The following is a 10,276-nucleotide window of genomic DNA, read 5'->3' as shown; positions in this document are numbered from 1 at the left end:
GTCTCTCCATTTAGTCTCAGCTCAAATTTCGCTCCTCATCGTCCTGAGTAGCTGCCTACCAGACTCTCAGCGTCATCTCTCAGTATATCATTTTAATCTCTTCAGAGCACCAAATACCTGTTCAGTTATGGATTTGTGGTCTCCCTCAGTTGAATAGGAGCTCCATCACGTCAAGGACTGTCTAGCTTTTCCCCGTTTTATCCCCCAGAACTGAATGAATGGAAGGGGGTGACCCATGGCAAGATTTGTAAGGATAACAGAGAGCTAAAGCGAAAAGAAACTGAGTCTTGCCAAAGTTGTAGATACCACCAAAACGAGCCTCTTGAATTTTCTCTTGAGGAAGAAGCCAAGCATTGGTGGGTAGGACAAGCACATGCAGGCGTAGGGCTGGGGCGTGGGGGTGTGATGAGAAAGCAGAGCTCCCCGCCACGGTTCTCTTTTCAGTGGCCTTAGCCAGGGGTGATGCGCTTTGGATGAGGCGGGCAGAGGAGCCAGAGCCCAGCGGGCAGAGCTGGAGGAGACACCCAGATCGCCACCAGAGTTGCCTCTCCCTGGAGGAAGCGCGGGAGCAGCAGCCGCCAGGATGGGTTGACAAAGGGCAGGTCATTTCAAAGTCAGCTCCTTCCTTTCCTGGTAGGGTCTTTAGGCTGGCAGATGTGACAACCCATCCCAGAGGGTTGAGCCTTGCAAATGAGAGGGCTAACCTGCCATCAGTTGTCTTTGGGGGGGTCATGGGTGATGGGACAGGCCCCTGAAAATGGTACAGGGCAAAAGTGTCATCAAAAGGGAAAGGAAAGCATCAAACGAAAAGAAGTGTAGCTTCTTCTATCTAGTGTCTGTTTTGGAGATGGGAGGTGGGGGCAGGAATTGTGTGGGTTGGCTGGGAAGTGCCAGGAACCTGCTTAGCTGGGGAGGGGGGAGGGCGACTTGTTTCTTGCAGATCAAGGAAGTGGCCTGAGATCCCAGGATAAGGGGCTGGAGAACAGAGCATTCCATCTGGAGTGGCCCAGTGTTGGACCCCAGGGTGTTAAGTTTGGTTTTTACTTTCGTTGTTTAATTATTTAGTTATCTTCCTTAAAAATCGGAAGTGTTCACAGGAAAATCCAGACCTCTGGTTTCTTGTGAAATTGCAGAGGGTCTGGCATCTCTGGGCCCACGTGGAGCCAAGTGGCCACCACCCCATGTGTGACGATGCCCTAGAGCGGCTCTTCGGATGTCTCAGTGGAAAGCAGGTGAAAATGAGCCTTTTAACTCACACATCCAGCTGCAGCCCCAGCTTACCATGAGAAACGTGAAGGGTGCATGGCCAGAAAGCGTTCCCAGAAGGATCAGCGGGGCGGGGGGCGGGGGTGGGGGGAGGAGGGCGGGGGGGGGGTGTTTGGGGATGTGGCTTCCTGAGTTTCCCAGTTCCTCCAGGCAGTTCCTTGCCAGTCCAGGGTGAGAGATGCCAAGTTGCAAGAAGCCCTATGGTAGGGCTTGCCCGGCCTCTTAGGCTCCCAACCCCACCTTCTGAAAACCCAGCAGGACTCCTTCATGTGGCTGAAATAAATGTCCTAGATCTAACCCCCAGGTATGATTTCTTAGTTATGTCCAGGGCCATCTTGCTGCATTGCTCACAGATATAGAGTCACAAGTAAGCCTCAGGTATGCACAGCCTCATTGCAGCCCTGCAAGGATGGCCAGGATGTGTTTTTGCAGTGGGCAAGGTGATCTCATCTCCCAGGCCTGCCCAAGGCCTGCTGAAATCTCTTCTTTCAGGACTTGACCCAGAAATCAACTTCTTCCAGGAAGTTCCCCGTGATTGTCCAAGGTTGGGTGACCCCTCGTAGTTCCCTACAATGACTCACTCACTTGCTTGCCTGTTTCTCCCAGTGGACCAGACCCTTTTTGAGGAGGGGGGTTGTGCCTTCATCCCTGTGTCCCAGACCTGGGGCTGCATCTGGTACAGAGTGGACACATCTCTCTGCAGGAATAAACTCTGGGGTTGGACCACCTGAGAAAAGGTCCTGTCTTGACCTCTTTGGTGCTGGTGATCTGGAACAGGTTCCTTAGCCCCAGTTTCCTTACTTCAAAAGTGGAAAATAGGAATGGTACCCACTGCCTTCGTTCTTTGGGCAGCTGTCACAAAGGCCCCCCAACTTGGTGGCCTGAAATAGCAGAAGTTCATTGTCTCAGTTCTGAAAACTACAAGTCTGGAGTCAAGTTGTTGGCAGGACCAGATACCCTCTGAAACTCATGGGGGAGAAACTTCCCTGCCTTTTCCAGCTTCCGGGGGGTTCCTGGGCCTGCAGCTGCAGCACTTCCTCCTCTGCCTCTGCGTTCGCATGGCCCACTTCTCTCTCTGTCTTGTCCCTTTCATCTCTTCTATAAAGACACGAGTCCTATGGGGGATAGGGCCATCCTACTCTAGTAGGACCTCATCTAAGCTAATTCCATCCAAAACAATCCTATTTCCAAGTTAAGGTCACATTCAGAGGTACCGGAGATTAGGGCATCAGCAAATCTTTTTTGGGGGACAGAATAAAACCCATAACACCTGCCTTATAGGCTTTTTTTAATTTTAAAGATTTATTTATTTATTTATCCTGCCCCACTGCTTTCACTCACTGTCTGCTCTCTGTGTCCATTCATACTGCACGTTCTTCTGTGTTTGCTTGTCTTCTCTTCTCATCTTCTCTTTAGGAGGCACTGGGAACTGATCCCAGGAACCTCTGACATGGGAGAGAAATAATCAATCGCCCGAGCCACCTCAGCTCCCTGGTTTGTAGTGTCTCTCACTGTCTCGCCTCTGCGTCCCTTTTTGGTGCATCATCCTATTGCACCAGCTCTCCATGCTGCGTGGGCCAGATTGCTTTTCACCAAGAGGCCCCGGGAATCAAACTCAGTACCTTCCATATGGTAGATGGGAGCCCAATCACTTAAGCCCCATCAGCTTCCCTATAGGCTTTGTGAGTATCAAGCTGAGATAACCCAGCACTGTGGCTGGCATATAGTAAGGGCTCAAGAAATGCCAGGGCCTTGATTAATGAATAAATAGACAAAATAAATACTTGTGGATTGCTTGTTATGTGCCAGGCACTATTCTAGGCGCTGAGGATACAACAGTGAATAAAAACACACAGACTGACTACAGTTGAGCTGACATTCTAGTGTTTGGGAAGGCCAGTAAATAAATAAACTAATATAATATAATATACCATATAATATGATGTATTACAACAGGATAGAACAGAATATGATGGAATGGAATATAATAATGTATTATAATACAATATAATGTAATGGACTATGACGTACTTTATGTTACATATAATAAAGGCTGTAAAGAAAGAGAAAGTTAAAGAGATGGAGAGAAGTGGATGTTTTTTAGATAGGATATAATGTAGTAATAATTTGTTACTATAAATCAGAATTTCTCAAGCTCAGCATTGTGGACATTTTGGGCTGGCTAGTTCGTGGCTGCGGATGGCTCTCTAGTGCATTGGAGGGTGTCTCCCACAAGGAGACTTACACCAATCAGGTAGAGAGAATGCCTTTTCCTGCAGATGTTTGCAGGAAACATCTGCTTGGTCACACAGGTGCTGGTGCCATGGGCAGCAGAAGGAGTGGACGCTTCTGAGAACCATTTCCTAAGGCCAAGCCCTAGGAGCCCGTCTTTTGGCCAACTCAGGGATGTGTCCTTGTATTGACTTTCTGCTTTTCTCATTTCACTCCTTCTTTTCCTCACTTCTGTTGCCTGGGATCACGTTTCCAACCAACCTCCCTGCAATGATTGTTAGTTCAGATTTGGTATTTGGCAGATTCCCCCACTCCCCTACCTGTCCAATGAACAAAGCAAGGCAATCACTTCAAGGGAACACCTGACAGTAATTGTTGCCAATGTCAGAATTTGAATTTTTAAGTGCAGTTTCAAATGTTAAAAGCTCATATCGATCGGTGCCTGTGAGCTTGACTACTTCCCAATTCTCAAGTTTTCTGATGAGGGCAGAGATGTTATCAATGGATATTATTTTTTTTTATATTGTATAATGAAATATGTCAACACTTGGAAGAACTGTACAAATCTTTGAACCAGTATTTTCCAAAATGACAGTGCATGTTGTTACAAAATCATGCATGGATAAAAGATCCGTTCAGGCGGCAGACTTGACCCAGTGGTTAGGGCGTCCATCTACCACATGGGAGGTCCACGGTTCAAACCCTGGGCCTCCTTGACCTGTGTGGAGCTGGCCCATGCTCAGTGCTGATGCGCGCAAGGAGTGCCGTGCCACACAAGGGTGTCCCCCATGTAGGGAAGCCCCACCCGCAAGGAGTGCGCCCCCTAAGGAGAGCTGCCCAGCGTGAAAGAAAGTGCAGCCTGCCCAGGAATGGTGCCGCACAGAGAGCTAACACAACAAGATGACGCAACAAAAGAAAGAGATTCCCGTGCCACTGACAACAACAGAAACGGACAAAGAAGACGCAGCAGATAGACACAGAGAGCAGACAACCAGGGTGGGGGGGGGGGATGGGGAGAGAAATAAATAAATCTTTAAAAAAAAAAAGATCCGTTCAAAATCCAAGATAGACCAATGGATTTTAGTTTAACTGAGTTTAAATGTTCATTGATAGGATTTCAATTCCACAGTGCAACTAACCTTTAGAAACTACCACATGTCAAGTTTGTCATATCAGAGAAGAATAGCCGTGATTATCTTAAAAGGCTGCTAATATACTCCTTCCTTTTCCAACCACAGATCTCTGTGAGGCCAGATGTAACTCATAAACTTCAACCAAAACAACATATGGCAGCAGACTGAAGAAGCAAATATGAAAATCTAGGTGCCTTCTATAAAGCCAGACATTAAAGAGATTTGCAAAAATATAAAAAAATGCACTCTTCTCACTAATTTTTTTTGGCTTGAAATGTATTTTCATAAAAAGTGTTATTTATGTTGACATGTAATGATTTATTATTATTATTTGTAAGTCAAACATATTTTCTAATTTTCCGTTTTAATTTCTGATATGGTAAATATCAATAGATATAACCCACACAAGTGAAAGTTCTTTAGGGTTCTCGATAATTTCTAAGGATATAAAAGGGTCCTTGAGACCAAATTTTGAGAACTGTTGCCCATTGTACCAAAAGAAGGGAGATAAATCCCACAATTTAGGTGGTTGCCATTTTGTGGGGAATTTTAGGGGTCCAAAGGTCATGGGCATACTGGGATACTGCCTCTAGGGTAAAGAACAAGCTTTCACAACTTGCCTCCCTGACCACTGAGAACAAGGGACAGTACTTGGTGGTCCTCTTTGGATTGTGGAGCATCTAGCAGCAGCGGGAATTCTGCTCTGACCCTTGTGACTTGGAGGCCCCAGCTCTGAGTGGGGCCCAGAGCAAGAGAGGCTCTGTAGCAAGTCCAGGTAATGGTGCAAGTTGCTGTGCCACCCTGGCTGTAAGATCTAGAAGGTCCAGTCATGCCAGAGTAACCAAAAAATGGAGAAGTCTCTGGAAAGCGCCAATGGAAGAGAAAGAATTGCAGCACAAACCTCTAGAGTTCTGAAGCAAAACCCTACCACCTGCAGCAGAGAACCACTTGCCATTTAAGTCTTCTCCTAGTCCGCTGCTGGTCCTGATAGGTCAGACTCATGCATGATGATGGTGCACGAGGTGACTAGGTGACCCAAAGTGTCCATTATGAACTGGGTGTTATCAGCTAGACTAGAAGATTCAGGGAGAAGGGCAGTCGCAATCCATTGTTCAAGAGCTTCAGGCTCAAGCAGACCTGAAGTCACAAGTAAGTTACCTGAACAGATGGCCCAGGCTCCCGGGACACCTACCTCTATTGCATCTGTGGTTCTCTTTTAGCTCATACCTCTAACCTTAAGCCTCATCCCCTATAGCTCCCTTTGATGAAGGAAAAACTTGGTTTGAGTCACAATAGGACAGGACAATATGTTGTAATAAATAGAAATGTGCAGATGCTGCATGACAGCCTAACTCAGAGGTGGCCCTAAGGGAAAATGATGATGGGAAGTCCTCCCAGGGGATATGTGATGATATTTAGTCATACACTCTAAATAGAAGGAAAAGTGGCTTAAGGAATGGATATACATGGACTCTTGGGCAGGGGCCTGGAAAAGGGCAAGATAGGAAACTCAGAGACAAGACTATTTGGGGTAGAGACATGTGGATGTGTCTAAGGGAGAGCACACAAAGCTTGCAGTTATTTATATCTTATGCTAAGGCCAGCAAGCAAGCCCTTGTCCCAGACTTTGATTTCAGGGGAGGCCAGGACTAAGACACTAACCTATTTAAATTTGTAACCCCTTCCTGGCAGTCCTAATCCCCCAACTCTGCTCTATTTTGACTCTCTGTATGATTTACTTCTTTCTTTTTTTTTAGCATTTATTTTTTATAGTATTTTTTGAAGATACACAGATCACAAAAAATGTTACAATAAAAAATATAAGAGGCTCCCACATACTCCACTCCCTACCCCACCCCCCACTCCTCCCACATCAACCTCTTTCATCATTGTGACACATTCATTGCATTTGGTAAATATGTTTTGGAGCACTGCTGCTCCACATGGATTAGAGTTTACATTGTAGTTTACACTCTCCCCCAGTCCATTCAGTTGGTTGTGGCAGGAGATATAATGTCCAGCATCTCCCTGCAATATCATTTAGTACAAACTCCAAATCCTGAAAATGCCCCCACATCACATCTCTTCTTCCCTCTCCCCTGCCCTCAGCAACTACCGTGGCCACTTTCTCCAGATCTATGCTACAATTTCTTCCATTACTAGTCACATAGTTCTATAGTAGAGTACTGGGAAGTCTACTCTAATCCATATTTTAGTCCTCTATCCTGTGGACCCTGGGATAGTGATGTACACTCCACCTCTATATCGAGAGGGGGCTTAGATTCCACATGGATGATGGATGCAATTCTCCTGCTTGCAATTGTAGGCACTCTCGATTCCCTGGTGTGGTGGTTGACTATCTTCACCTCCATGCTGACCTGGGTAAGTCCAACGACCTGGAGAGTAGGTGTTGCAACTCTGCTGAGGCTCAGGGCCCAGCTGGCATATGGCCAGTCCAGAGATAAGTCTCCTGGGGATTTACTTATTTCTTTTGTTTGTTCTGTGATTCTCCCACTAAAATATAAGCTCTATGAGAAAAGAAATATTTGCCTGCTCTAGTCAGTGCTATGTCCCCAGCACCTAGAACACATGAGAAAATTGGGTTAAATTGATGAATAAATGATCAGAAGTAATGTATGCACATTTAGGTGCTAAGTACCTAGACCCTGGTAGAAAATTCTGGGCCCCAGGAAAGACAAGGGCTGACTGTGGCTGGTTTGAGGACTGTGGTCATGACTGAGGAGATTCAGGACTCCGGAGATTGAGGAGTGAGCTGGGTTTGGGCTGGCAGCAGGGCTGGTACAACACTTAGTGTCCCATAGAGCCAGAGGCTTTCCTAGCAGAGATGCCAGGTTTCAGCCAAAACCTGTACGTTTAGATCCCTACTAAAGGCTGACTTGCCTGTGGTTAAGAGCTCAGGGCCTTCGGTCAGACAGACCTGGGTTCAGAACCTACCCCTACTTCTTAGGTGTGTGATCCTGAGCAAAGTACTTCACCTCTCCGACTTCAGTTTCCTTACTTGCAAAGCTGTGTGAATGACAGCACCTATTAAATTGGATTGTGCAAATTGATGGGGGCAAGTGTCCTGTAAACTGTTTGGCATAATAGGAAGCACTTACTAAATATCAGCCGGCATTGACTTTTCCCTCTGCCACATGGTAGGGGGTCAAGTTCTAGGTCCTCCCTTCTTTCTTATCAGAGTCAGTCTTCTCTTAATAACGGTGCTTGTTCCATTTTGCCAGACCAAAGTCAAGACAGAGAGATAGAGTCCAGATGAAAAATGCCTGGGATCGCCACAGGATGGAGAGCCGCTAGGTGTCCCAGGCAAAAGGAATACCAAAGGCCCTGGCTCCAAGAGCTACACATAAAAACAAGCTCATTGATTTGGGCACCCAGCTGGGTACATCTTCCAGCTTCCTGTTTTGGAACTCATGTCCGTGAAACATGCGCTGCTTGGGGTATATCCTGGTGATCCACGCCTTGGGCCTCTCACATTGTGCTGCCCTGCCTTTTCTTACCCTGTGCCCTCTGCCAGGAGCACCCCTTCCTGCCACTTTATACCCACCTCTACCTGCTGAAACCTACTCATCCTTCTGTGTGTCCTGTTTCTCCTATTTCCTTTCTTTTCTTTTCCTTTCCTGCCCTCTTTTTGCAGCACCCCCCTCCATTTTATTGCTCTCCTGGTTTAACGTGCATGTTTAACCTAACAGGGTCAAATGTTAGTCAATATTTTTCTCTTCTTGCACATAATAGACCCTTCTACCTCTGACCCCACCTTCCCAACTCATTTGTTATTGTTGTCTGGTTCTTTAGTTTTATCTTGTTGGGGTTTTTTTTTTTTTTTTTTTTTTCTTTCTTAACCCCATGTCTTAGTTTGCCATGGGTACTGTGACAAATATCACAGACCGGCTTAATTGTCTCATAGGTTTAGAGGCTAGGAGTCCCAAATCAAGGTGTCAGCAGGGTCATGCTTTCTCTGAAGACTCTAGTGGTCTGCTGGTGGCTTGCTGGCAATCCATTACTCAGGCTCTGCCTCTGTCACATGGCCATCTCTTTCCTCTTCTGTTCCTCCTACTGTGTCCAAATTTCCTCTGCCCACTGTGATTCAGTTTGGCCTCATCTTAACTAATAGGAACTTACAAATGAGTTCATTCACAGGCCTAGAGTTGAAGACTTGAACATGTCTTTGTACAATAATGTCTTTTTTCAATCCATAACATTATAATCCTTGTTTAATACAATTAATGTTGAATTTACCTCCATGTTTACATACTTATTTACTTACCATTCCTATTTGAATCTTAGACCTCTCTTCTGGGATCATTTTCCTTGTTCCTGAAGAACATCCTTTAACATTTCCTTAGATGAATGTTTGTTCATTGCAAATTCTCTTAATTTTTGTCTGTAACTGTACCTATTTCTACCCCATTACAGAAAGATATTCAAGGTTGAAAGTTTCAGCACCTTGAAGATGGTATTCCACTATCATCCAGCTTTAATTGTTGATACTGAGAAATTAGCTGTCTATCTACTTTGCAGTTCATCCATCTTCTCTCTAGGGATCAGCAGTTTTGCTACCCTGGATGCTTAGTACAGATAATCTTTTTATTTATCATGTTTGGGTTGGTGGAGCTTCCAGGTCCTGGAGGATTTTTCTCTTTTATCAATTCTGCAAAATTCTCAGCCATATCTCTTAGAACCTCCAACTTTCCCATTTCCTTCTAGAACTCTAATTAGACATATGCTAATCCTTCTTGTTCCATCCTCTATGTCTTTTTTTTTAAGATTTATTTCTTATTTATTTCTCTCCACCCCGCCCCCCCCAGTTGCCTCCTCTCTGTGTCCATTCGCTTGTGTTCTTCTGTGACCACTTCTATTCTTATCAGCAGCACCGGGAATTTCTGTTTCTATTTGTTGCATCATCTTGTTGTTGTGTCAGCTCTCTGTGTGTGGCACCATTCTTGGGCAGGCTGCACTTTCTTTCATGCTGTGCAGCTTTCCTTACAGGGAGCACTCCTTGCGCATGGGGCTCCCCTATGCAGGGGACACCCCTACGTGGCAGGGCACTCCTTGCACACATCAGCACTGCACATGGGCCAACTCCACATGGGTCAAGGAGGCCCAGGGTTTGAACTGCGGACCTCCCATGTGGTAGACGGACGCCCTAACCACTGGGCCAAGTCCGTTCTCCCTCTATGTCTCTTAACGTCTGTTTCATATTTCCCATCTCATTGTCACTCTGTGCCACATTCTGGCTAAGTTCTTCAGATCCATTGGCCAGCTCACTAATTCTCTCTTCATCTCTGCTAATATGCTGCTTAATATGTCCATTGATTCTTTAATTTTGAAGATTATGGTCTTCATTTATAGGAAAATATTTCTATATCATTTTAATAGTCCCTTGTGCCTTATCTATATTTTCAATTATCAACTTTTATTTTTTTAAAGATATGAAATATCCTTATTTTTTTTATCATGTATACCAAAATTCCAACATCTGCAGTTTTCAAAAATCAAAAACTGTCTACTGTTTTGTGCAATGCTCACTTGTATTGTCTTGTGACTTGTATTTCACAATTTTTTTTTTTTTTTTTGGGTTTGTGAGCTTGTATTCCTTGGAACTTTTCTGTGGAAATTCATTGAGG

The sequence above is a fragment of the Dasypus novemcinctus genome, chromosome 10, assembly GCF_030445035.2.
Source record: "Dasypus novemcinctus isolate mDasNov1 chromosome 10, mDasNov1.1.hap2, whole genome shotgun sequence".
In the NCBI taxonomy this organism is placed as follows: domain Eukaryota; kingdom Metazoa; phylum Chordata; class Mammalia; order Cingulata; family Dasypodidae; genus Dasypus; species Dasypus novemcinctus.
The sequence above is the reverse complement of the archived record's forward strand: the minus strand, read 5'-3'. Positions refer to the sequence as shown.